Raw genomic sequence first — 25,705 nt, 5'->3', positions numbered from 1 at the left:
TTTAGCATTTTTTGTAGGGCCAGTCAAGTGGTGACAAAGTCCCTCAACTTTTGTTTATCACGGAATGTGTAGTAGTCAGCCAAAGGGGTGCTGGTGCAAAGTACCAGAAATCTGTTGGTGTTTATAAAGCGTATTCATTTGGGGTAGAAGCTTACAGTTATAAGGCCCTAAAGACTCCAACTCAAGGTACCATAAGAAGTACTTTCTTGCATGAGATTTTAGTCAAAGAAATCCAATTTTCCTAAAATATAAAACAGACAAACAAGGAAATTCTTCACCTATCATTGAAAAAGCCCTAATAATGATTGAAGTGATAAATGCACCACTATGTGGTTATACCAAATACCACTGACTGTGCACTTGGGATGAAGTGTATGCTTTAATAGTATATATCATTAAAGTTTATTTGTTTAGAAAAAAGAGGTGCTTTCCCACCAAATGCTTGTTGACACATGTTGGAGAAAGATGAGGACCAATATTTGCTGGGGTTCAGCCTTCCTCTTTCCTCTGTGGCCCAGCTTCTTCCAATCTCAGCTGTAGGCTGGAGGGCTTGTTTCCTTCTGGGCTCAGCTGCTCTGGTCTCCCCACAAAGTCAGCTGTAAATTGTCAGGCGAATGGCTCATCTCCTTTCCCAGGGCTGCAGGGTCAGAGCAGACAATTTCTCTCCTCTTCTGTGTCTATGAAGTTCTCTCTATTCCTCTGTGTATCTTTTTTTTTTTTTTTTTAAGATTTCTTTATCCCCCTCCCCCCTCTTTGTGGCTTGTGTTTGCTGTCTGTACTCTGTGTCCATTCTTGTGCGCTTTTCTGTGTCTGCTTGTCTCCCTTTTTGTTGCGTCATCTTGCTGTGTCAGCTCTCTGGGGCACACGGACCATCAGCTCTCCACGGCTTTGCCTTCACCAGGAGGCCCTGGAACGTGAATCTACCTCCCATATGGTAGTCAGGAGCCCAACTGACTGAGCCACAGCCACTTCCCTCCTCTGTGTATCTTTTCTCTGTGTTCTCCTTGAGTAAAAGTCCATTTATAGAGCCCATCAAGCAGGCAGGATTCAACTCTGATTGCCCTAATGATGTGGTCAAATCAAAGCCCTATTCTTAACATGTTCAAGTAAACCTAAAACCTTTGAATTTAATACAACCAAAGGGTAAAGTGCTCAGAGGAAGACCAGTTTACAAACAAAATCAATATCTCTTTTTGGAATTCATAAATAACATCAAAATGCCACAGACTGTTTTAATCTCTTCCTTAATTGTGAAAGACAGTTTTTTTGTTTTTTTTTTAAAGATTTATTTATTTATTTAATTCCCCCCCCTCCCCCTGGTTGTCTGTTCTTGGTGTCTATTTGCTGCGTCTTGTTTCTTTGTCTGCTTCTGTTGTCGTCAGCGGCACGGGAAGTGTGGGCGGCGCCATTCCTGGGCAGGCTGCACTTTCTTTCGCGCTGGGCGGCTCTCCTCACGGGCGCACTCCTTGCGCGTGGGGCTCCCCTACGCGGGGAACCCCCCCGCGTGGCAGGGCACTCCTTGCGCGCATCAGCACTGCGCATGGGCCAGCTCCACACGGGTCAAGGAGGCCTGGGGTTTGAACCGCGGACCTCCCATATGGTAGATGGACGCCCTAACCACTGGGCCAAAGTCCGTTTCCCTTGACAGACAGTTTTGCCAAACATAGAATTTCTGGCTGGCAACTTCTTTTGCTTTCAACACTTTAAATATGTAATCCTACTGCCTTCTTGCCTCCATGGTTTCTGATGAGAAAGTGGCTCAATCTTATTGATCCCTTGTAGGTGACATGTTATTTCTCTCTTGCAGCTTTCGGAATTCTCTTTGACTTTGGCATGCAACAATTTTATTATGATATGCCACAGTGTGGGTCTATTAGGATTTATCCTATTTGGAGTATATTGAGTATCTTGGATATGTATATTCATGTATCTCATTAAATTTGGGGATTTTTCAGCCATTATTTTTTTGACTATTTACTCTGTCCCTTTCTCTCTCTCTTTCACTTTTATAACTCCTGCAATGTGTATATTGGTATAGGTGATGGTCCCACAGTTTCCTCAGACTCTGTTCACTTTTTTTTGTTCTTTCTTCCCTCTGATCCTCAGACTGGATGATTTCACTTGCTTTATCTTCAGGCTCACTGGCTCTTTCTTCTGCTAGCTCCAATCTGCTGTTGAATCCATGTAGGGAGTTTTACATTTCTGTTCCTGTAGTCTTCAGCTCTGTTTGATTCCTTTTCATATTTTCCATCTCTTTATTGATATTCTCTGAGTTCATATATCATTTTCCTGACTTCTTTTAGCTCTTTGTCTGTGTTTTTCTTTAGGTCTTTTAGCATATTTAGGACCATTTAAAAAAAAGTTTTTGTCTGGAATGTCCCAGGTCTGGTCCTCCTCACTGATGGTTTCTAATGCTTAAATTTTTTCCTTTGCCTGGTCCATCACTTCTTGTACCTTTGTATGTTTTATAATCATTTGTTGAAACCTGGACCTTTTGATATTTTAATGATGTTTTGTCCCTGAAATTTAGAGTCTGAGGCTTCTGTTCCTTAGACTTGTATCTAGCTAGTGTTGTGACAGAGATGTACATATAGTCAGGAACTAACCAAAAATAAGAGGGAGGGAAACGGACTTGGCCCAGTGGTTAGGGCTTCCGTCTACCACATGGGAGGTCTGCGGTTCAAACCCCGGGCCTCCTTGACCCGTGTGGAGCTGGCCCTTGCACAGTGCTGATGTGCGCAAGGAGTGCCGTGCCACGCAGGGGTGTTCCCCGCGTAGGGGAGCCCCACACGCAAGGAGTGCGCCCCGTAAGGAGAGCCGCCCAGCGCGAAAGAAAGTGCAGCCTGCCCAGGAATGGCGCCGCCCACACTTCCCGTGCTGCTGATGACAACAGAAGCAGACAAAGAAACAAGACGCAGCAAATAGACACAGAGAACAGACAACCAGGGGAGGGGAGGAATTAAAAAAATAAATAAATCTTTAAAAAATAAAAAATAAAAAAATAAGAAGGAAAAAAAGAAAACACCTTTCCCAGTCTTTGCAGACTGACCTGGGCAGTTTTTTTCTTATGCACACAATGAGTTTAGGAAATAGCTAATGGGCCTCCCCAATCCTTTCTGCATGTGTCTTGTGTTGGGCATCGCATGTGGCCCTAGGACTTCCTCAATTACACAATTCTGAATGCCCCCTCTTCCCTAGGAAACAGTTTTCTCATGGTCTGAGGCCCTGTACTCTATGTCTTACAGCCTGCGATCTTTTGCCCTGGGCAACATGACTTGACTGCTCTCCCACGTTCTATAGGAGAACTCTCTTCAAAGTCTTCTACACAGCGCAAGTTATGCGATGGCGAGTCCCTCAGTCCACCTCTAGACAGACTGGGCCAGACATACATGCACGAATGTGTGCACAAGGGTGACTGCACTTTCTTGGTTTAGCACTCACCTAGTTACTGCAACCCTTTAACTGTTTTCTGGAGTTCTAAGGAAGATGGCTCTGACAGCTTTTGCTAGTTGTTCAAAGATTCTGTGGGGGAACAGCACCCGGAAGCATCATAAGCTGCCATCTTGACCTTTTTGCTTTTTTTTCTACCCACCCCCTTATTGTTTTTCACTTGCTGTGTCTGTCTGTCTTCCTTGTTTCCCTAGGAGGCATCGGGAGCCAAACCCAGGACCTCTGATGTGGGAGGGAAATGCCTAATCGCTTGAGTCCCATCCTCTCCCTGCTTTATTGTGTCTCTCATTTTGTTTTTCCTTCCCATGTCTTTTGTTGCATCATCTTATTGCATCAGCTTGCTGCATCTTCCTTTTATGTAAGTTTTAGATTACATAAATGTTGCACTGAAATACAGGGGATTCCCATATACCCCACCCCTCCCCCATCTAGACAAAGTGGTCTCAGAATTATGGATATTGAAACAAAAATTTTTGAATATGGGCCATTATGTGTAATCATGAGATTTACCATCATCGTTCCAAACTCTTAATCCCCAGATCCATAAATTCTGTTTACAAGAGAAAATGTATTATATACTGGATATGGATTTAGAGCATAATATATTCTGCAAGGCAACACACAATCTCTCAAGGTGTTTTCTCCCAGCTTACATGGACCTGAGTCCCCTTTAGGCCATTTCAGTTATGTCTAACTCTTTGCTTCTGGGGGATGAGGTTTATCAGGCACCATGTCAGCCTTGGTGAGGGAGAGTCCATCTTGTATAGTTAGATATGGCCTCTTTATTAGCCACTTTGTTAAAGAGCCCAGTTTGGAAACATTAGACTGTCTGGGGTAGGAGGAGGACTGACTTTCACAAAGTATGACAGCTTTCCTTGATTATTAAGTCTTTTTAACCATGGAGGTCTTCTAGTGAGCGTTCACATGGGACAGGAGAATTTTCCAGCAATGGGCTCATTCTGAGAGATCCATCCATATATATCTTCCCTAAATATCTTCATCATCAAGGCTCCAGATGTATTCCTTCTAACATTTTTACCTTGCATTCAGACCTTTAGCTGCTACTCAGGAAACAATACATATCCTGGCCTGGGGATGCCTCTCCTTGCAGGCAAAGTAGACTACGAGATGTTCTCTGTTGACTTGCAGGAGCATTCCTGGAAGGGCTGAAGCTCCACAGCAGTCCAGTTCTGGCTGAAGCTGGCACATTGGCTGAAAGCACAGTGGAATTTGAGAGAGGTTGAGTACTGATGAGCTGCTTTAAGCCCCCATGTTCAGCCCTTGTGCACATTTCACTGATATTTATTCTCTATTCTCTATTTAGTTTTTGCAAATTGGAGTTAGGTATCTGCCACCTACAATCAAAGGTCAATTTTTTGCATCACTGGAAACAATGTACTGTTTCTTAAGGCAGAAGTGTTCAGCATCTATTCTCTTTCTAGTTTCGTGGAATTTCCAAGCATGGGCAGTCAAGGAGCAAGGCTGACTCTATCTTTCTATGTGGAAGCCAGAGACCAGACCCCTTTTTCCCATCCTCTCACATCCAGGGCTCATATCCAAACCTAGATTGAACCAATTGGTTGCCTGCACATAGAATCCTGAATCTGGAACAAGTGAGGCAAAGACCAAGGGTATTTACAGCCTGTTTTCAGTGACAGCAGCAGCACTGGCCTAGAAGGGAATGGCAATGGGGACAACTATGTCCTGCCCCAGTGAGGATGGTATCTCAAGGTGGCAGAGGCAGCACCCTGGCCTCACTGTTTCTCAGAATAGGATTCCTTGTGCTCCTTGCCTTTTGACACTATGAGATTATCTTAGTTTACACTGTTTCCCAAGCCTAGTTACCAACTTCCTGCTAATAAAACCCCAATAAATTTCCTCTTTTCTCACTCTAAGAAACCAGCATTGGTATCTTTGCTGGCAACAAAAAAGCCTGATTTATACATACCAAGAGCCAAAGACTATTTATTTGTTTGGTAACAATAACACTTTAGGAATGGGAACTCATTAGAGTTTTGACCTCAGTAGGTTTATGAACTTCTAACACTATTCTCCCAGACATATCACTGTTGGGCACTGGCCAAACTGGAGAGTTGTATATGTATGTCTTAAGAATCACCATTTTTGCATCCTTTAAGCTTTGATGATGGCACCAATCTCTGTGGTTCCTCTAAGAACTTAGTGTTGATTTTGATTTAAATTTTTTGGTAAAGATGGAAATCCCCAGTGGCTTCATTGGCCTAGCTCACTTTAAGAGCCCCATCTATGGGGCTAGGTAAACTTCCAAGGATACCCATTTCAGTTATATACTTAGGAACCCAAGAAACGATGACTGGGAGAGAGTAGGGCCCCTGTGGACCAATTGTAAGGTGAACTCAAATCAGATATTCATTTATTACTTGCTCCCAGTAAACTCCTCCTCAAACCAAAAGATCATGGCAGGGAAGTGACTTGGCCCAATGGATAGGGCGTCTGCCTACCACATGGGAGGTCGGTGGTTCAAACCCCTAGCTTCCTTGACCTGTGTCAGCTGGCCCATGTGCAGTGCTGATGCACTCAAGGAGTGCCCTACCACACAGGGGTGTCCCCCGCCTAGGGGAGTCCTACACACAAGGAGTGTACCCCCTAAGGAGAGTCGCCCAGCGCAAAAGAAAGTGCAGCCTGCCCAGGAATGGCACCACACACACCGAGAGCTGACACAACAAGATGATGCAACAAAAAGAAACACAGATTCCTGGTGCCGCTGATAAGGACAGAAGCTGTCACAGAAGAACACACAGCAAATGGACACAGAGAACAGACAACTGGGCCGGGGGGAGGAGAGGGGAAGGGGAGAGAAAAAAAAAAAAAGATCATGGCAGCACTCTGGTACATTCTGGATCCCAGAAATTAATGTAAGTTTGGAGCCATCCAAAAGTCCCTGGGAAGTTGGATTCTCCTTTAATCAGTTCACTGCTACCTGAGAGTACTCTATGGTCCATAAGGGACAGAAAGGAGATATGTTCACAGGTTGTACTTGTGATGTACTGCAGTCCCTTTGTCAAAGACTCCTGGCTTCTCCGCCCTTAAGGACTCTGGTCCATCCTAAGACTGGTTGGAGATTGGGCAAGAAGCAAGGACGATCCAGCATGTGGCACTGTGTCTGGTCTTTGTTCACTAGATTTTGAGATTTACAAATTACAAGACTGCCATCAGTTCTATCAGTGGACGCTCCGCATGTCATAAGCCCTTCCTGTTGACTAATGCAAAGACCACACTAACTTTTCTTCTAGCTGTGATCTTCCTCCCCTACCCAGGGTTGGCCTCTTGGAATTTCTCCATGCAGAGATCAGGGTCCCAGCCTCTTCCCCCAGTCTAGAGAGTTCCTAGTCTACAGTACAAAGCTTAAAGTTCTTTTAAAATATATTATTGATTCCTTCATCTATTTATTTCTTATGTTAAAAGAAAGGGATATCTAATGGGCCCTGGCAGAAAATGCAGTGTGGGTTGGAAGTCCATGAAAGATCAAATCTAACATTTCAGTTTCTTACATATTTTGATTTTTCCTCCTTTTTCTTCCTCTTCCTCTGTCTCTTCTTCTTGGTCTCCTCCCTCTTCTTCTCCTCCTCCTCCTCTTCTTCTTGGTCTACTTCTCCTTCTCCTTCTTGCTTTCTAGCTTTCCAGTGTCACAAAGCTGTGGCCGGCATTTATTCAGGGGTTGCACAGCCAAACTTGAACAAGGTTAAACTCACTTGCTGGAGCAAGTGGTGTCAGCTGAGGTTGAGCATCAGTGCAATGAATATAAATTTATGTTCCGCTTTTCTTGCTTGAACATCCTTGAACCCCACCCCCTACAAAACTTATTCAGATATATGGAGTGGGGATTTTTTTTGTTTTTTTCTTAAGGTTCTTTTTTAAAAATTTTTTTAAATTAAAGTTAATAGATCATAAGGAATTGTTACATTAAAAAACATTAAAAAACAAAAAACAGAAGAGGTTCCCATATAACCCACTCCCCACCCCACCCCACATCATTCTTGGAAATTCTATTTTTTTGAAGATATATACATCACAAAAAAAAGTTACACTAAAAAATATAAGCGGTTCCTCTATACCCCCCACCCCTCCACCCCACTCCTCCCACACCAACAACCTCCCTCATCATTGCAGCACACTCGTCACACTCGGTGAACACATTTTGGGACACTGCTGCACTACACAGATAATAGTTTACCTTGTAGTTCGCACTCTCCCCCAGTTCATTCAGTGGGTTATGGCAGGATATATAAGGTCCAGTATCTGACCCTGCAATATCATTAAGGACAACTTGAAATCCCCAAAATGACCCCACATCACATTTCTACTTCCCTCTCCCTGCCCTCAGCAACTACTGTGGCCACTTTCTCCACCTCGATGCTAAAATTTCTTCTATTACTCGTCATAATAGTTTTATAATAGAATATCAATAAGTCCACTCTAGTCCATATTTTATTCCTCCATTCTGTGGACCCTGGGATGGCGATGTCCCCTCCACCTCTAGATCAAGAGGGCTTAGATTCCACATGGATGATGGATGCAATTCCTCTGCTTGCAGTTGTTGGCACTCTTGATTCCCTGGGGTGGTGGTTGACCATCTTCACCTCCCTGTTAGCTGACCTGGGTAAGACCAACGAACCAGAGAGTAGGAGTCACAACTCTGCTGAGGCTCAGGGCCCAGCTGGCACATGGGCAGTCCAGAGATTCAAGTCTCCTGAGTATGCACCATCCCTAGCGCCAACCACAGGTCAGTAAAAGTGACAGAAGAAGCATATGTACAAAAGTCACATCTGAGTCCAGCTCCATCACACTCAGGAGCACAAATTCCAATGTAGGGCCCTCTGACATGGCACAGAGCTCCAAATCCATCTGCCATGACCATATGCCCTGTGGATCTCCATTACCTTCAGGAGAACCAGTACCTAGGATTGTATCTACTTTGACTTTTTCTGGGGTCCTGCTGAGGTGAGTAAGCACGACCCCTCTGATGACCTCCCAACTCTTTTTGGAAGACTCTTAGCCATATCATCTCATTTGTCTTTGTCATTTCCCCCTTTTATTCTAGGTCAAAGAGCACTTTTTAACACTTGATCCAACATGTAGGCTGAGATATTCTGCTGGTCTGAGTTGACCCTTTTATTTGAGGTCTCTTTCTAGTTGCTTCTCCAGTTAGTGATTGGTAGTAATCCCTCAGTGCCAGGGAGGCTCATCCCCAGGAGTCGTGTCCCATGTTGGGGGGAAGGCAATGCATTTACATGCTGAGTTTGGCTTTGAGACTGGCCACATTTGAGCAACATGGAGGCTCCGCGGAGGTAACTCTTAGGCACCCTGCAGCTCTAGGCCTTGTTCTTATTTCAGGCACACAGGCTCCTTATTTCAGGCACACAGTCTTGCTTTCTAGCTTTTTAGTGTCACAAAGCTGTGGCCAGCATTTATTCAGGAGTTGCACAGCCAAACTTGAACAAGGTTAAACTCACTTGCTGGAGCAAGTGGTGTCAGCTGAGGTTGAGCATCAGCGCAATGAATATAAATTTATGTTCCGCTTTTCTTGCTTGAACATCCTTGAACCCCACCCCTCACAAAACTTATCCAGATACATGGAGTGTTAATAGTGAATTAGGGGAAGCGGACTGGGCCCAATGGATAGGGCATCTGCCTACCACATGGGAGGTCCGCGGTTCAAACCCCGGACCTCCTTGACCCATGTGGAGCTGGCCCATGAGCAGCGCTGATGCACCCAAGGAGTGCCCTGCCACTCAGGGGTATCCCCTGTGTAGGGGACCTCCACGTGCAAGGAGTGCGCCCAGTAAGGAGAGCCGCCCAGTGCAAAAGAAAGTGCAGCCTGCCCAAGAATGGCGCTGCACACATGGAGAGCTGATACAGCAAGATGACGCAACAAAAAGAAACACAGAGGAAAGTGGACTTGGCCCAGTGGTTAGGGCATCCGTCTACCACGTGGGAGGTGCATGGTTCAAACCCCGGACCTCCTTGACCTGTGTGGAGCTGGCCCACGTGCAGTGCTGATGTCCGCAAGGAGTGCCATGCCACGCAGGGTTGTCCCCGTGCAGGGGAGCTCCACGTGCAAGGAGTGCACCCCATAAGGAGAGCCGCCCAGCGCGAAAGAAAGTGCAGCCTGCCCAGAAATGGCGCCTCACACATGGAGAGCTGACACAGCAAGATGACGCAACAAAAAGAAACACAGATTCCCGTGCCGCTGACAACAACAGAAGCAGACAAAGAACATGAGCAAATAGACACAGAGAACAGACAACTGGGGGGCGGGGAGGGGAAATAAATAAATAGATAGATCTTTAAAAAAAAAAAAAAAGAAACACAGATTCCCCCCTAGCGAGGGCTACGTGTTGGAAAACCCCTTAGATATGCCTTGGAGCGGCAGTCCTTCTAATTCCCTTCTTTGTCCCTCTTGCAGTTTTCTGGATGCAATTTGTGGTAGGCTGAACAGGGACTCCCCGAAGATATCCACATCTTAATCCCTGGGTTTGTGACTATATTGCCTTACTTATAATAAAAAGAACTTTGCAGGTGTGATTAAATTAAGGCTCTTGAGATGAGGAGATTATCCTGGATTATCCAGATGGGCCCATTGTAATCACAAGGGTACTTACAAGAGGGAGGCAGGAGATTAGGGGGAAGAAAGTCCAGATGACTACAAAAGCAGGAGAGAGATTGGAAGACACCACGCTGCTGGCTTTGAAGATGGAGGAAGGGACCATGAGTCCAGGAACGCAGGTGGTTTCCAGAAGCTGAAAAGACAAGGAAACACATTCTCCCCTAGGGCTACTGGAAGGAACGCAGCCCCGGCCAGCACCTTGATTTTAGGACTCTGACCTTCAGAACTGTAAGCAAATAAATCTGTTGTTTTAAACCACGAAATTTGTGGTAATTTGTTACCACAGTAATAGAAAATGAATGCACAACTCTTTCCCCATTGTCAACCAAGAAATAACAAATTAAACTGCAAGGCAATCAAGGCATTTGTTGGGAGTCTTAGAATTATAATTTGGGGAGCACAGATTCAGGTAGCAACCCAAATTGTGTCCTTCCTTGGCATTTCCAGGCAAGGGTTTTTAAAGGAAAAGCAGATTACACAAGTTGCTTGTGTTTGGTGGATATTTGGGGCCCTCTAGTCGGCCTTCAGCCTCCATAGTTAACTGAGTTCTTTTTCTTGCGCTTTGTGGTCCTGATGTCCTGCGGGTTTTGAGGAACGCTGTGGCTTGAGGCTTTGCCTGCTTTCGCAGTTTGTGGTATCTGGCTGAGACCCGACTCCATTTTAAATCTCTTAGTCATAGTAACTGTTGAAGAAAATACAGCTCTTGCTGGGACACGGAGACTGATTGACCATAAGCAAAGAATTCATTTATTGAGAGCTCTCCCAAAGGGAGGGGTCTAAAGAACAGACTTCAGGCCCCCCACCAGCTTGGTGGGGTCTGAAGAGAGACTTCAGCCCACTCCTGGAAGGGCGGGATTTGAATTTATACAGAACTTTCCTAGGTGGGGAGATGACAGTTAGTGGGAGGGGGGTTGGGGGTCCCAGTGAGGTAGTGGGAGGGGGCTGAGGGAGTCCACAGCTTCTGAGAAACGCTGCAGGAGCAGATGTTTCTTTTCATCTGTGAGGTTTTCAAGGGTTCGTGAATAGTGAAGGTTTCTGTCTGGTCTCCCTCTGATATGCAGGTAGAGGTAGCAAAGATCTCCATCTCCCTCTGATATGCACACAGCGAAGATCTCTATCTCCCTCTACTCCTGTCTCTAGGGGGTTCCTTTGTCTAACCTGTGGGAAAGTGCCACACAGGGGACAGGGTTTGCCTTTTCCCCAATGCATATCAGGGGAACTGAGGTACAGCCTGTTAATTATTGCAAATCTCTAACAGTAACTCTATTTTATATCTTTTAACACCATCAGGGCCCTGTTTTTCACTTAAAAGAGATGGTAAGGAATGAATTCATGAGAATCAGAACCAATCTCTGAATTTGACTTTTAGAGGACATTCTTTCCGCTGACAACCTAAACGGCCAGACGGTGCTGAACTCAGCCGGGTGTGTCATCACGTGCGAAGCCACCACCCTGCTCCAGGTCCCAGCTGTTCTTGTCCCTTTCGCAGCGGTTGGCAACCGAGGAAAAGGGCTTCACCACTGCTTTGTCCCCCACCTCAGCCAGAAAAACAAAGATACCACATCCTCCCGAGGGTCTGCCAGCTGCCACCAACCCATGGGTACCAACTGGCATGTCGGGTAAGATTCTTTGGTTGCAAGTAAAACAACAAAGCAAAACAAAGACAGAGGGAAATACAAGAACGGCAAGGATAACAAAAAGCCCCTGGCTTGCTCAAGAACAGACGTGTTGATTGGAAGGGCCCAGAGAGCAGGGTCACAGAATCAAAGGGTGCACACGGGCACACTCAAAATAAATGTTAAAAGCAGGCCTTGAGGCCTTGGGAAGGTCGGGCTCCCCGGGAAGCTGGAGAGATTGGGCTGGAGGAGCCGAGCTTCCTCCCGGCCTCAGGTCCACAGCCTTCTGCTGCAGAGCATTTGCATCGATTGTCACGTTTCCTCGGGAGGGATTCTGATTGGCCCCTGGGGCCCCTAAGGGCCAGCACCCACGGCTAAGGCACAGGCCTGGGGAATGCGGACGGGCCCCTAAGCAGGGTCTTGGCAGAGGCCGCCTCTGTGTGCCCTGTGGGGGCAGGGGGGCCGAGCCTCAGAGCTCCTCGCACCCCACTAGCGGGTTGACCCGCGGATCAAAGCCTTCCCCTCCTCCGCCAGGACCCCCGAGTCGCCCCCTCCCTCTCTTCCATTTCTAGCCCCCACGAAGTTTCCCTTTCCCCGGGCCTGCCCTGCCCCGTCAGCCTGGCCCTCCGTTTCAGGTTCAACACCAGCCCCTGGCGGGGAGTGACCGGCCGGCCCTTCCTTGTCAGGCGGCAGGTTGGGTGACTGGCCGTCACTGGGCTCCACCGACGCAGCCACCTGGATTCTAGGGGAGGGAGAGAGAAGCCTCACTGAGCTGCCAGGCCTGGTGGTCACCCCAGGGAATTCCTGGGCTGGGGCTGGAGGAGAATTCCTTCCCAGGGTGAGGATCCTAGCCCTCTGTTGCTTCCCGTGAGCCTATTTTTCTTGTTAGTGGCCACAACTGGAAATCCAGGAAGGAAGGAGGGAATTCGAGCATCAAAGCCCCATCAGCCGGGGCCATGGAAGAGATACATCCCGGGGGGACGTGGGGACCAAGGAACAGGGTCCTTGCGAGGCTCTCAGCAAAGCTGCAGCAGCTGGAACCGGGCCGAGGAAGTGTCTACCTAGAGAGAAAAAAGGCGCTTCCAGGTCTGCGGAAGGCTCCTCTCAGAACAGGTAACGTTGTTATCTTGGGCTTTCTAGTTTTCACGGGTCGAACAATGTTCGAATCCTGTTGTGGGTTCAATTGTGCCCTGCACCCCTAAAAAAATACATGCTGAACTCCTAACCCCCAAAACCTCATTGCAGATGGAATTAATTCAATTAGTCAGACTGGCCTAGGGCGGGTCCCTAAGCCAATGTGCCTGGAGTCCTTGCAGGAAGAGAGAAGACAAAGACGGAGAGGGGAGACGGAGGCAGAGACTGGAGCGCAGCCGCTGAAAGCCAGGAGGGGCCAGAGCGCCAGCGAGCCCCCGACGCTGGAAGAGGCGAGGAAGGAGCGGGAGCCCGCCAGCACCTGGATTTTGGACTTCCAGCCAAACACATTTCTGTCGTTTCAAGCCACCCAGTTTGTTACGACTGCCCTAAAAAACGAAGACTACTCCCTTAGCTCGATTTTTTTTCTCGTCCTGTTTTACAGACCAAAACTATGAACTGCAAAATCTCTGTTGTGCTCCCCGAGAACAGTCCTTGTCCAGCTGGCTACACCTTGAGTTTGAATTCAATGAGTCTGAATCCTCTTCATATCCACCCTGCCTGCCAGAGCTCAGCTCTGATGAATATTTAAATGATGTCCAACTAGGATCTGAAGGTTTGCCATATCCATGCCTGTCTCTACGGTCACAAAGCTAAGCTAGCAAATGACAGAAAGAGCTAGAAGGGACTGTTGTCCCAAAAAGAATTTATGGAGGGGTGGGCATTAGAGTCAATGCTGGCACCAACTCAGTGGGGTTGAGAAATGGATCCAAAAGGCAGTTCCTCACATTCTTTCATTCATTCATTCATGGATTCAATCATTCATGCATCAAACATTCATTGACATACAACTTTCTATGTGCCTAGAAACTTGCTAGGCTCTGGGGATATCAAGAACAGTCAGGGAAGCAGATTTACCCCAATGGATAGGGCATCCGCCTAGCACATGGGAGGTCCAAGGTTCAAACCCAGGGCCTCCTGACCCATGTGGTGAAGCTGGTCCACGCGCAGTGCTGATGTGCACAAGGACTGCTGTGCCATACAGGGGTGTCCTCCGTGCAGGGGAGCCCCATGTGCAAGGAGTGCACCCCGTAAGGTGAGCTGCCCCACATGAAAAAAGTGCAGCCTGCCCAGGAGTGGTGCCGCACACTAAGAGCTGATGCAGCAAGATGACACAACAAAAAGAAACACAGATTTCCAGTGCCACTGACAAGAATGCAAGAGGACACAGAGGGCAGACAACTGGGGGTAGAGGGGGAGGCCGGGGGAAGGGGAGAGAAATAAATAAAAAATAAATCTTAAAAAAAAAAAGGAACAGTTAGACAGGATCAAGAGGGCACCCAGGCATGAGCAGAATGTTACAAATGGCAGTGCAGCGTGACAAGCCCCAGCCTCTCCAGCTTCATCCCTCCCCCCTTTCTGCCTCACCCCTGTGGTCCAGCAATACTGAAGGGCTCGTAGCTTCCCCACACTCCGGGGAGTTTCCTCTCTGCCCCGTCACTCACGCCCTCCCCTCTGCCATCCTGAACCCTTCTTTCCCCTGGTCACTTCCTGCCTGTTCTTCCTGACACCCTCAGTAAAGCGGCTTCCTCCAGGACATCCTCCAGCCTCCGTGGGGCTCAGAGGCCCCTCTTCTGGGCGCACACTACCCGGGGGCAGCCCTCAGGCAGATCATGTTGAGTAGACGGCCTAAGTGGGCCTTGCTGCGTTGTTCCCAGTCTCAACGAGGAAACATTCCGTATTTAACTCCTAAGTATGATGTTTGCTGAATGATTAGACGCCTTTTTTCAGATTGAGGCAGTCCCCTTCTATTCCAACTTTGCAGAAAGCTTTTATGAGGAATGGGAAGTTGACACTGCCAAACGCTTTCTTTCTTTCTTTTTTAGACTTTTTTTATTCTCCCCCCCCCCCCCCTTGTTGTTTTTGTGTTTGCTGTCTGCTGTCTGTGTCTGCATGTCTTCTCCTCTCGCCTTCTCTTTAGGAGGCACTAGGGACCTATCCTGGGAACTCCAGTATGGGAGAGAGGCACTCAAGCACCTGCGCCACCGCAGCTCCTTGGTTTGTTGTCTTTGTCTCTTTTGTTTCACCAGCTTGCTGTGGGGGCCAGCTCTACATGTGGGCCAGCTCCCCGGGCGGGCCAGCTCACCTTCACCAGGAGTCCCCAAGAAACGAACCCAGGACCTCCCCTATGGTAGACAGGAGCCGAATCGCTTGTGCCACATCAGCTTCCCCAAATGCTATCTTACTATCTATTTTTTCTCCTTTATTCTGTTAATATGATCAATTGAGATTGATTTTCACATGTTTAACCAACCTTGCCTTCCCGGGATCAACCCTACATAGTCTTAGTGTATTATTCTTTTTATATATGTATATATTTCTGCATTCAGTTTACTAATACCTTGTTAAAGATTTTTGTGTCTGTGTTGATAACGGGTATGTTTGAAAAAATTTAAATGTCTTATGCAGACTTTTTATTTTTTTATTTATTTCTTTCCCCTTCCTCCCCCCCCTCCCCCCAGTTGTCTGCTCTGTGTCTATTCACTGTGTGTCCTTCTGTGCCTGCTTGTATTCTTGTCAGCAGCACTGGGAATCTGTCTCTTTTTGTTGCATCATCTCTCCAGGTATGTGGCGCCACTCCTGGGCAGACTGCACTTTTTTCACATGGGGCAGCTCTCCTTAGGGGTGCACTCCTTGCACATGGGGCTCCCTACAGGGGGGACACCCCTGTGTGGCAGGGCACTCCTTGTATGCATCAGCAGTGTGCATGGGCCAGCTCACCACACAGGTCAGGAGGCCCTGGGTTTGAACCCTGGACCTCCTATGTGGTAGGTAGACTCTCTATCAGTTGAGCCAAATCTGCTTCCCTGCAGACTTTTAAATTAAGTTTATATTGGCCTCATAAAATAAATTGGGAAGTGTTCCTTCCTTCTCTATTTTCTGAAAAAGTTTCTTTATGATTGTTGTTGTTCTTTCTTAATGTTTGACAGATTTAACCAGTGAAACCATCTGGACCTGCAGTTTTCTTGGTGGAAAGTTGCTGATAAAGAATTCAATTTTTCTAAGAGATATAGAGTATTAATATTTTTCTATTTCATATTGTGTCAGTTTTGGTTAGTTGTATTTTTCAAAGAATTATTGGCATAAAGTTGTTCATTATATTCTCTTATCATTTTAATCTCCATAGGATCTGTAATGATAGCCCTCTTGCATTCTTGATGTTGGTGAGTTGTGTTCACTCTTTTTTTCTTGATCAGTCTAGCTAGGGGTTTATTAATTTTATTGGTCTTTTCAAAGAACTAGTTTTTGTCTTTGTTCTCTATCATTGTTCTATTTTTGCTCCCATTTTTATTTCCTGCTTACTTGAGTTTAATTTTCTTTTTCTAGTTTCTTGAAATTCTGGATCATTGATGTTAGACCTTTCTTATTTCCTAATATAAGCATTTGAAGCTACTGTATTAGTTTCCTACAGCTGCTGTGACAAATTACCACAAACTTGGTGACTTAACACAACTCAAATTTATTCTCCTACAGTTCTGGAGATCAGAAGTATAAAATCAGTTTCACTGGGCTAAAGTTAAGGTGTCAGCTGGACTGGTTTCCTTTGAAAGCTCTCAGGGAGAATTAGTTTCCTTGCCTTTTCAGCTTCTGGAGACCACCTGTATTATTTGGCTCATAAACCCTTCCTCCCATCACTCTAACCTCTTGCCACATCTCCTACTTCCTCTTCTTTAGTTAAATCTCCCTTCCTCCCTCCTCTTATAAGGACATTTATGATTACATTTAGGGCCCACTCGAATAATACAAGATTATCTCCTCTTCTCAAAATCCTTAACTTAATGACACCTGCAATGTCTCTTTTGCCATATAAGGTAAAATTCACAGTCTCCAGAAATTAAAACCTGCACATATTTGGGGCCCATTAGTCAGTCTATTACAGCTATAAATACTCCTCTAAGAAGTACTTTAGCAGCATCCTGCCAATTTTTGAACATTGTATTTTCATTTTAATTCAGCAGCTCAGTGTATGTGTTTTATTTCCCTTAAGAAGTCTTCTTTGGGAGCAGATATGTTCAAGCCATTTAGTGCCTGCTTCCCACCTGGGAGGTCCCACATTCAGTTCCCAGTACCTCCTAAAAACAAAGAAGCAACAACAAGCAAAAATATTTTAAAAAAAAACTCAGGGGAGCCGATGTGGCTCAGTGTTTGAGTACCAGCTCTCCACACACAAGGTCCCGGTTTCAATTCCTGGCCCCAGTACCTAAAAAATAATCATAATTTTAAAAAAATTTTCTTCTTTGACATATGAATTATGTGTCAGTATATTATTTCCAAACATTTGGAATGCACCTAGATATCATATTGTTATTGATTTCTCATATAATTCTGTTGTGGTCATAGAACATACTCTGTATAACTTCAATCCCTTAAGTTTATCAGTATTTATTTTATGGCCCAGAAAATGGTCTACCTTGGTAAACATACCATGTGCACCTGAAAAGAATGTGTATTCTGCAGTTGTTACAGATATTGTTCTATAAATATCAGTTAGATTGGGATAATGAATAGCCTTGTTTGATTCTCTATGACTTTATTGATTTTTTTGGTTTATTTGTTCTATCAATTGCTATGAAGGAGGGTGTTAAACTCTCCAAATAGAGAAGCGGACTTGGCCCAGTGGTTAGGGCGTCCGTCTACCGCATGGGAGGTCCACGGTTCAAACCCCGGGCCTCCTTGACCCGTGTGCAGCTGGCCCATGTGCAGTGCTGACGCGCGCAAGGAGTACGCCCTGTAGGGAGAGCCGCCCAGTGCGAAAGAAGGTGCAGCCTGCCCAGGACTGGCGCTGCACACATGGGGAACTGATACAACAAGATGACGCAACAAAAAGAAACACAGATTCCCGTGCCACTGACAACAACAGAAGCAGACAAAGAAGACAATGCAAATAGACACAGAGAACAGACAACCGGGGTGAGGGGGGCGAAGAGGAGAAAAATAAATAAATCTAAAAAAAAAAAAAATTTCCAAATATGTGACCCTGATACTCTGTTTACTATTTTCTGATCTTTGGTCTCATTTCTAGACATTGTATAATTTCTAACACCTATGTTCAAGTCCATTCTTCTCTCCCATCTCCATTCTGCTATTAAGCATTTCCACTAAATTTTTAAATTCCGATATTGTGTATGTATTTCAGTTTTCTAACATTTTCTTTTGGTTTTGTTTTGTATTTCTCTGCAGAGATTCTAATATTTTCATATATTACAAGTGCATTTTTCCCTATCTCGTTGGGCATTGTGCATAAGGGCTTCTTTAAAGTTCTCATCTGATAATTTCAACATCTGGGTCACGTCAGGGTTGACCTCTGTTGAGTGCCTTTCCTTTTGAGAGTAGGTTACATTTTCCTTGCTCCTTCATCAAGTAATTTTGGATTAGATCCCAAATATGAATCTTAAGTTACAAGAACTGGCTTCTGTTATATTCCTCAAAGACGTTGTTGCTGTTGTTATTATTATTTTGCTTTAGCAGGCAACTAATTGGGTTAGCCTTAAATTGCAGAGTCTGTCTTGTCTGTGATGGGAGGCAGCTAAGATCTCATTTCAGACTTTTCAGTCTGTCTCATACATGGTCAGTCCTGGGTGGTGACTACACACCAAAGTTGGAGCTTTCCTTTTTTTGCCCCTCTCCTTTACAGGTTTCTGCCCTTATTCTCCAGCAGTCTTGGTTGCCCTGGGCTCCATCCTTGGCTTCCTAAGTCCAGAAAGATGATGGGCTTTCTGTCAGCATTGTGGCCACCTTGCTTTGTGCCATGGCTGTGGCTGTACTCAGGACAAAGCTACAAAAATGGAGGCCTCACTGTGTGCCCACCATTTTGTCCAAACTTTGATTCCCCCTGAAAAACTTTCTGCCTTTCTTCATCCTCCCAAGCCCTGAAGCATTGTTTCATTTGCTTAGAATTTAGGTTATCTGCAGGACAGTCCGTTTGCTAGGAGCTTGCCTGAACTTGGTTCTGAGCCTTCGTTCCTTCACTGACTTGCTGTGTAAACTTGAGCAACCACTGTCCCTTCCTTTGCCTCAGTTTCTCCTACCTACACAATGAGATAACAATTCTGTCCCTCCTTAGAAGATGCAAATGATAAAGAAATAAATACATCCCAAACTGGAGGGTGCTCTTCTGGTTTAATAATGCCCACCCACCCCTCTTCTGCCATTCCTTCCCAGGCCATTGTGGGTCCAGGATGTCCCACGGACATTTACAAGAATTTATGGGAAGGGTGAGAGTGGACCGCTGTCTTCAAGTCCCATTCCCATCCCTTTCCCCTTGGAGATAAAGCAGAAAAATTAAGAGCACCCACTTGGAGTCAGATCTGGATTCCTATTTCCATATCTGTGTGATCTTGTTGAGTCATCTTCCTCTCTGCACCTTGATTTCTTCATTTATGAAATGTGTACCTTCCCCTAGAGTTGATCTGACAATTAAATAAGAAACTGCCTGTCAAGAGCTCAGCACAGTAAGCCCTCAACAGTAGATAGCTGCTCTCCTGAGCCACTGAGCAGGAAACAGGGTTTGTTTTTCTCCTTTGGTCCCTGCTGAGTTGCCCTCATGCTTGTCCCTCCCTCAGCTTCCTCTGGGAAAGGATGTGGAGTCACGCAGAGATAGCACAGGGTTTCCGTACACACGTTCCCGTGGACTTCTGTGTCCATCCAAGCACCGCCGTCCACCAACTGGTGCTTTTTTCTGCTACTTTCATCCCCAAAGCAAATTGCCTTTCCCTCCTCGAGCCTGAGCCTTGCACAGGGCACACAGACTTAGCTGAACAGAGCGTGATTCCTGCACTCGAGAGCCCCACAGTCCAGGCACCTCGTTCAAGCAGAGGGTGACAGGGAAGGACGGTGCTGAAGCATGTGACTGTGTTTAAGCACCCACAAGATGCCAGGGTGGCGCCAAGCTGGCAGCGGGGGACTGCCAGGGAGGCCTCTGGAGGGCTCCGTCCTCTGTGCTGGCCAGTCACGGGGTGGAGTGGAGGGTGAGGGGGGGCCCAGCAGAGTTATTTCTTCTGCGTGAGTTTGATTTCCCTTTTGGACGTGTTTTAGATACCAGAGGGGGCGTCTGGTTATCACTCATTCACACGGTCCTCAGGCTGGCAACGGGCATCTGTGGAGCTGGGTCTCGTTGGTCAGTGGCAGAAGGGGAGGCACAGCCCCCTTCTCACAGCCTCAGCCTTTCCTGGGAGGAAAGGCTTATTGTCCTCTTGGACAAATGAAGAAACTGAGGCACAGGGCCCTTAGGTAACTAGCCTGAGGTAGCAGAGCCTGGATTTAAGCCCAGGTTTTTAAACTGCTCTTTCCACGTCCTGTGCCCCCGAAGGGAGGAGGGGCAGGTGGGAGATCCAGGCTTCCCCAGGCTCGGTGTGGGTCCAGGCCTACGTGGGGTGTGGCCAAGCGGCCCCAGAAAGCAGGAGATGTGGGAGTGAGTATTTCTCTGGGCACGTTGAGGAAGCAGAGGGGGTGGAGGTGGGACACAGAAGAGCAGAGAGCCCTCCGAGTGGCCTGGCCCTGGCAATGAACTTCAGCACCTCATAATGGGGTCTGGACCAGAGCTGCCCCGGAAACGTGCCCTCCTCGAGGCTTCCTCCAGGGCAGCCAGAAGGCGGGAGGGGCGGGCAGGGTTTCTTTCCAAGTGCAAGGACTCCCACATTGTCCCAGCCCTCCGGTCTCCGAGTACCAGATCTGCGCCAGACCCTGCGGGGGAGCTGAGGCCTGCGAGGGGACCGCCTGCCCAGGGCCTCGTGATGGGAGGCGATTCACTGGGAGTGGGACAGAACTCCATTGCTTGCTTTAGAAACACCTGGATTATTAGAATCACTTCTTTTTTTCTTAAACCCCAGAGTCAGAAGGCTTGAGGTTGGCCTCCACTGTGCCTGCCAAGAGCTGTGGGACCCTGGCTAAGTCACTTCCCCTCTCTGGGCCTCGATTTTTTCACCCCATAAATGGGGTCAGGGTTCCCTGCTCTGTTGGCCCCATGGGTTGTGAGCATCCAAAGAAGTTCTGAGTAGTGGTATGAGAAGGCCCTCAGCAGGCTGGGGGAGGTGGGGCGAGGAGAAAGCAGGGACTGCAATCCCAGATGCCCCCAGAGGCCGAGCCTTCACTCTTCTCAGATCCTGCCAAGCAGGAGTGAGGACACCCTGTTGTTCCTTCTCCTCATGGTTAAAGATCATGGGCTACATGGTGGCAAATGTCCTGTACTTTAAATGTTTGAAAATAAATTAATATGTTGGGAGTGGGTGTAGCTCAGTGGTTGAGCTTCTGCTTCCCAGGTATGAGGTCCTAGGTTTGATTCCCTTACCTCCTTAAAAAAATGTTAATGCTATATAAGCAGAAGAGAAACAAAACCCACACACATAGTCACAGCAGCTGGTCGGACCTACCTAGCCCACATTCTGGAATTTTCTACTTTGTGGTTATAGAGGCTAATTGTATTTTATAGTACCACATGCTGCTGCTTCAACCTCCTCATTCTTTTCAATTTCTGCATAATACCCTGATTGGGAATGAGTCCTAACTTACCCACTTATGCCTATATGGGTGTTCTTTTGAATTTCCTAGATTTGTTTGGTTTTATAAACAATGGTGGGCCAACACCCACTCTTGAGGGATGGGGGTTTGCGGGAACTGCCTGGATCTAGAGCACCCATGAGGTCTGGCTTCCCTGGCCTCCAGCGAATACCAGATCTGCCTTGGCAAGAAACTGTTTGCTCTCCTTGATGCAGCAAAGGTATGAGTCATCCAAGGCAAAAGGAAAACAAAGAAGATTCCTATCCTAGCCGCTTGGGTCAAGGTGTGCAGCCTATATCAGCTTTTGGGGCACACAAGAAACCCCACAGGTTCCCATCGCCCCGGTCTTCTCTGGAGATCCCCTCCAGGTGAGCAGCTTGTCAGGGGGGAGGCCTGCACCCCAGGAGGGTTCAGCAGAATCTGGCAAGTGTGATCCTCCTTCCAGATCCTCCACCATTCCCTGCCAATCCAACTTTAGGGGGAGAGACCCCACAGCAGGGGACCTGACCTGGTTTGGATACTCAAGGAAGGTCCCTGACAGAGTGTCCTTTGCGCTATGACTTGAAGGTCGGTCAAAGGTTAAATAAAGGGGGGTGGGGGGGCGGATGTGGCTCAGGTGATAGAGCTTCCACCTACCTTATGGGAGGACCTGGGTTGGATCCCTGGGACCTCCTGGTGAAAAAAAAGAGAAAGCATGCCTGCGCAGCGAGCCAGTGCCCACGCGAGTGCCCGCTGGTGAGCCAGTGCCCCATGCAGGTGAGTCACGCAGCAAGACAGTAAGTATCAAAAGAGAGACAACTGGTGAAGCACAGCAGAAACCAGGAGCTGAGGTGGTGCAATGGACAGGGAACCTCTCTCCCCATCAGAGATCTCCGGAATCGAATCCTGCTGAATCCTAGAGAAGAAAAATGAGAAGAGAAGACAACACAGCAAACCCCAGCAGGGTGGGAGGATGGGAAGTGGGGGGCAAATAAGTATTTTTTAAAAGGGGGGGATGGGGTGGGGAGGTGGGGGTGAACTCCTCCAGGCAGACGACCTTGCATCTCCAAAGGCCAGTGGCTGGGAACCAGTTCCAATGCAGGCCTGAGCTCCAGGTTCTGAAAGAAGGCCAGCATGGGCCCGAACGGACACGAACCGGACTCCGCCGTGGGCCACTCCGCCTTCCTGCACCGGCCCCCGCGTCGCCTGCCCACTCTTCTATAAGGGCTGCAGGACGAGACCGCGGCCGGCAGGTGGCACTGCCCGCACAGACTTTGGCGCAGTTGGAGCTGCGCAGCCGCAGCCCGGGGAAGCCTGGAAGACCGCGCCGCGCGCGAGGCTGCTTCTGACGTCAGCGGTAACTGGGGCTGCACAAAGCCAGATCAGGGAAGGGCAAATGCCTGGCACCAGGAAGGAACCGAGGGGGCCGGGGACACAGAGACACTGTCGGGGAGGTCCCAAAGCGATTTACAAGAAGTGGACACGTCCTGAATGCCACGGAGCAGGAGGGATGGAGCCGGAGAAACACTGCTGTGCGGCTCGGCTCCTAAACGGGGGCCCAGGGGAGCACGAGCTCAGCAGCTGCCCCGTGCACGCTGAGCCGCCCGCCCCCGCGGGTTTGCCTGCAGAGCTGTTTAGGTCCGCAGTTGAGAAAGGCCCCCAGTGTCCCCCTGGCCTCAGACCTGCAGGCGGACCTAGGTTTTGCCACACTCTGGCCTCTTCGTTCCCTCCGGCCCCTGCCTTTCTCCCACTGTCTAGCTGAGCCTCCATCTCTCTGATCTGGGCGGTGGCTCTCCAAAGCATTACGGTAGTCATTAGGGCTGTTGGCCACGTTTTTCCCCCTGGTTCTCCACAGTTCCGGGCTCACTTAGTGTCTAGTGGGGCCAAAGAGCTTTGAATGGAAATAATACATGTCATCTCCAAGCCATAGCGTTGAACGCCCATCTAAGACCCCTTTCCTCTGTCATGGCAATGAGCAACATTCCAGAGACTGGCTGCCTCATCATCCTGGGAAGACAACAGGAGCAGAGGGGCAGCTCAACCACAGTGGACATGTGGCCTGAGGAGGAACTAAATGTAGTTGTGGTAAGCCCCTTTGATCTGGGGGTTGTTACTGCAGCGTAGCTTAGCCTGTCCTGGCTGATAGAAGCAAAGCCCCTGAAAATCGTGGGACCATTCACAGAACACTGCGAAAGGCATCTCCCTTTCATTCCTTCTATTACCCAGCGTGGTTACAGACAAAATGAGTATCACTTGGTGAACACCTACTATGTGTCAGCATTAGACTAGATTCTTAGACAAATGTTTTCTCACTAAACAGACGTGGTGTAATTAGCCTCTTTGTACAGGTCAGGGACTGAAGCTCCGAGAGATTTCAGATCATGCTCACAGCTAGTAAGAGGAGGAATTGAGGTTCAAACCAGGGGTCTCTGACTCCAAAACCCTCCCTCTTCCCACCACTAAGCTGCTGTCATAGACAAAGCAGGACTAGGCAGATGAAGAAAAAAAAAGCCATACATTTTTAAAAGAGATGATCTCTTGACAGGAAAAACATTAACATCTGCCTTTTTACTAAATTGAATGTGAAAGATGATCCTGATGGGCTGAACAAAGACACTTGCTATCTGGCATGATGTTTGACAACGGACTCTTCATTCATTTTCTCCTCTACTAGCACTCTCCACCAGATAAGCAGCAGCAGGCACCAAAGGTGGAAGAATAATTTAAAGAGATAATTTTGCCCATCATTTAAAATTCTTATGAGCAAATTGGGAAATAGTCTGCATTATGCATTTTCTTTGTGATGGAATGGACAGTTCTTTTGGCCTGGGGGTGTCTTTGGGGAAAGATCTGTGCAGCTCCATCTGTCCACACTCTTCCACCTGCTTCACGCACCCTTTCCCTCCTTCTTGACCTGCTAACCCTCGAGGACTCAGCCAGACCGTCCAGCCAGGCCAGGGCCCCTCTGTCACCACTGCCTCAAGGTATGGAAGTGACCTGGGAAGAGAGAATCTGTCCTCTTAGACATAGACACAAGCTCCTGGAGGATGGCCTTGTTGTTGTTTTTTTTTATTTATTAAACTTTTCATTTTGCAGTTGTAAGAAATAATCCGGAGAGATTGCATGTACCCATTATCCACTCTCCCACAATGGTAATATCTTCCAAACCTCGAGTAAATATCGCACCCAGGATATGGACATGGATGCAGTCAAGACACGGCCTTTCTCTGAGTCTTTTATAGCCACACCTTCCCATCCCCACCCCGGCAACCACCAATCTCTTTGTCATTTCTACAATTCTGTCCTTTCAAGAACGTGAGGTCAATGGAGTCACAGAGCATGCAAGCTTTGGGGACTGGCTTATTACACCCGGCATAATTCTCGGTAGATTCACCCAGGTGGCTACATGTATCAATAGTTTGTGTCTTTATTTTTTTAAAGATTTATTTATTTATTTAATCCCCCCTCTCCCCCCCGTTTGTCTGTTCTCTGTGTCTATTTGCTGCGTCTTGTTTCTTTGTCCGCTTCTGTTGTCGTCAGCGGCACGGGAATTGTGGGCGGCGCCATTCCTGGGCAGGCTGCTCTTTCTTTCGCGCTGGGTGGCTCTCCTTACCGGGCGCACTCCTTGCGCGTGGGGCTCCCCTACGCGGGGGACACCCCTGCGTGGGGGGGCACTCCTTGCGCACATCAACACTGTGCGTGGGCCAGCTCCACACGGGTCAAGGAGGCCCGGGGTTTGAACCGCGGACCTCGCATGTGGTAGATGGACGCCCTAACCAGTGGGCCAAGTCCGTTTCCCAGTTTGTTTCTTTTTATTGCTGAACAGTCCCCAGTGTATGGCAGTCATGGTTTGTTCAACCGTTCAGTTGTTGAAGGCCTCATTCATTTTTAGTCAGGAGGGCCTCTTTGATACATGCATGCCAGGTAAATCCCAGAGAGCAGTATCAGTTGTAATTAGGAGTGTGGGCTCTGAAGTTTGAATCCTGGCTCCAGAATTTGATATCTATGTAAGTTTGAGCAAATTACTTAACCTCTGTCTACCTGCTTTCTCATCTGTAAAATGAGAATAGAGGTAGTGCCCATTTTATCTAGTGGTTAGGAAAATTAAACAAATCAAAACATATATATTTAGTACAATACCTGACACATAACAAGAACTCAATAATTAAATATGTACTATAAAATAATAAATATTCACTGAATTGAATTGAAAACTCTAGAATAAGAAAATTAAGATTTGCAAAATGCTCAGATTAGTGGGTTGTGGCACATGATTAAAGGAATTACTCTCTTTTGGTCAGAGCCTTCGCATATTTCCCTCTGCCTA

The 25,705-nt window shown here is 47.4% G+C and overlaps 1 long non-coding RNA gene across 2 annotated transcripts; it reads right to left on the bottom strand.

The window, feature by feature from the left end:
* Positions 1-1,688: 1,688 nt before the first annotated feature.
* LOC111763661 (uncharacterized) lies at positions 1,689-19,382 on the bottom strand. 2 transcript variants are annotated; one of them, XR_002796491.3, is made up of 3 exons: positions 19,200-19,382; positions 10,092-10,229; positions 1,689-4,662 (listed from the first exon to the last, which is right to left on the bottom strand). It is a non-coding gene; the product is annotated as an uncharacterized lncRNA (long non-coding RNA). The 2 variants fall into 2 exon arrangements; XR_009188348.1 differs by lacking the exon at positions 1,689-4,662 and adding an exon at positions 7,590-8,085.
* Positions 19,383-25,705: the final 6,323 nt, after the last annotated feature.

Source organism: Dasypus novemcinctus, chromosome 12 (assembly GCF_030445035.2).
Source record: "Dasypus novemcinctus isolate mDasNov1 chromosome 12, mDasNov1.1.hap2, whole genome shotgun sequence".
NCBI lineage: Eukaryota > Metazoa > Chordata > Mammalia > Cingulata > Dasypodidae > Dasypus > Dasypus novemcinctus.
The sequence above is the reverse complement of the archived record's forward strand: the minus strand, read 5'-3'. Positions and strand labels throughout refer to the sequence as shown.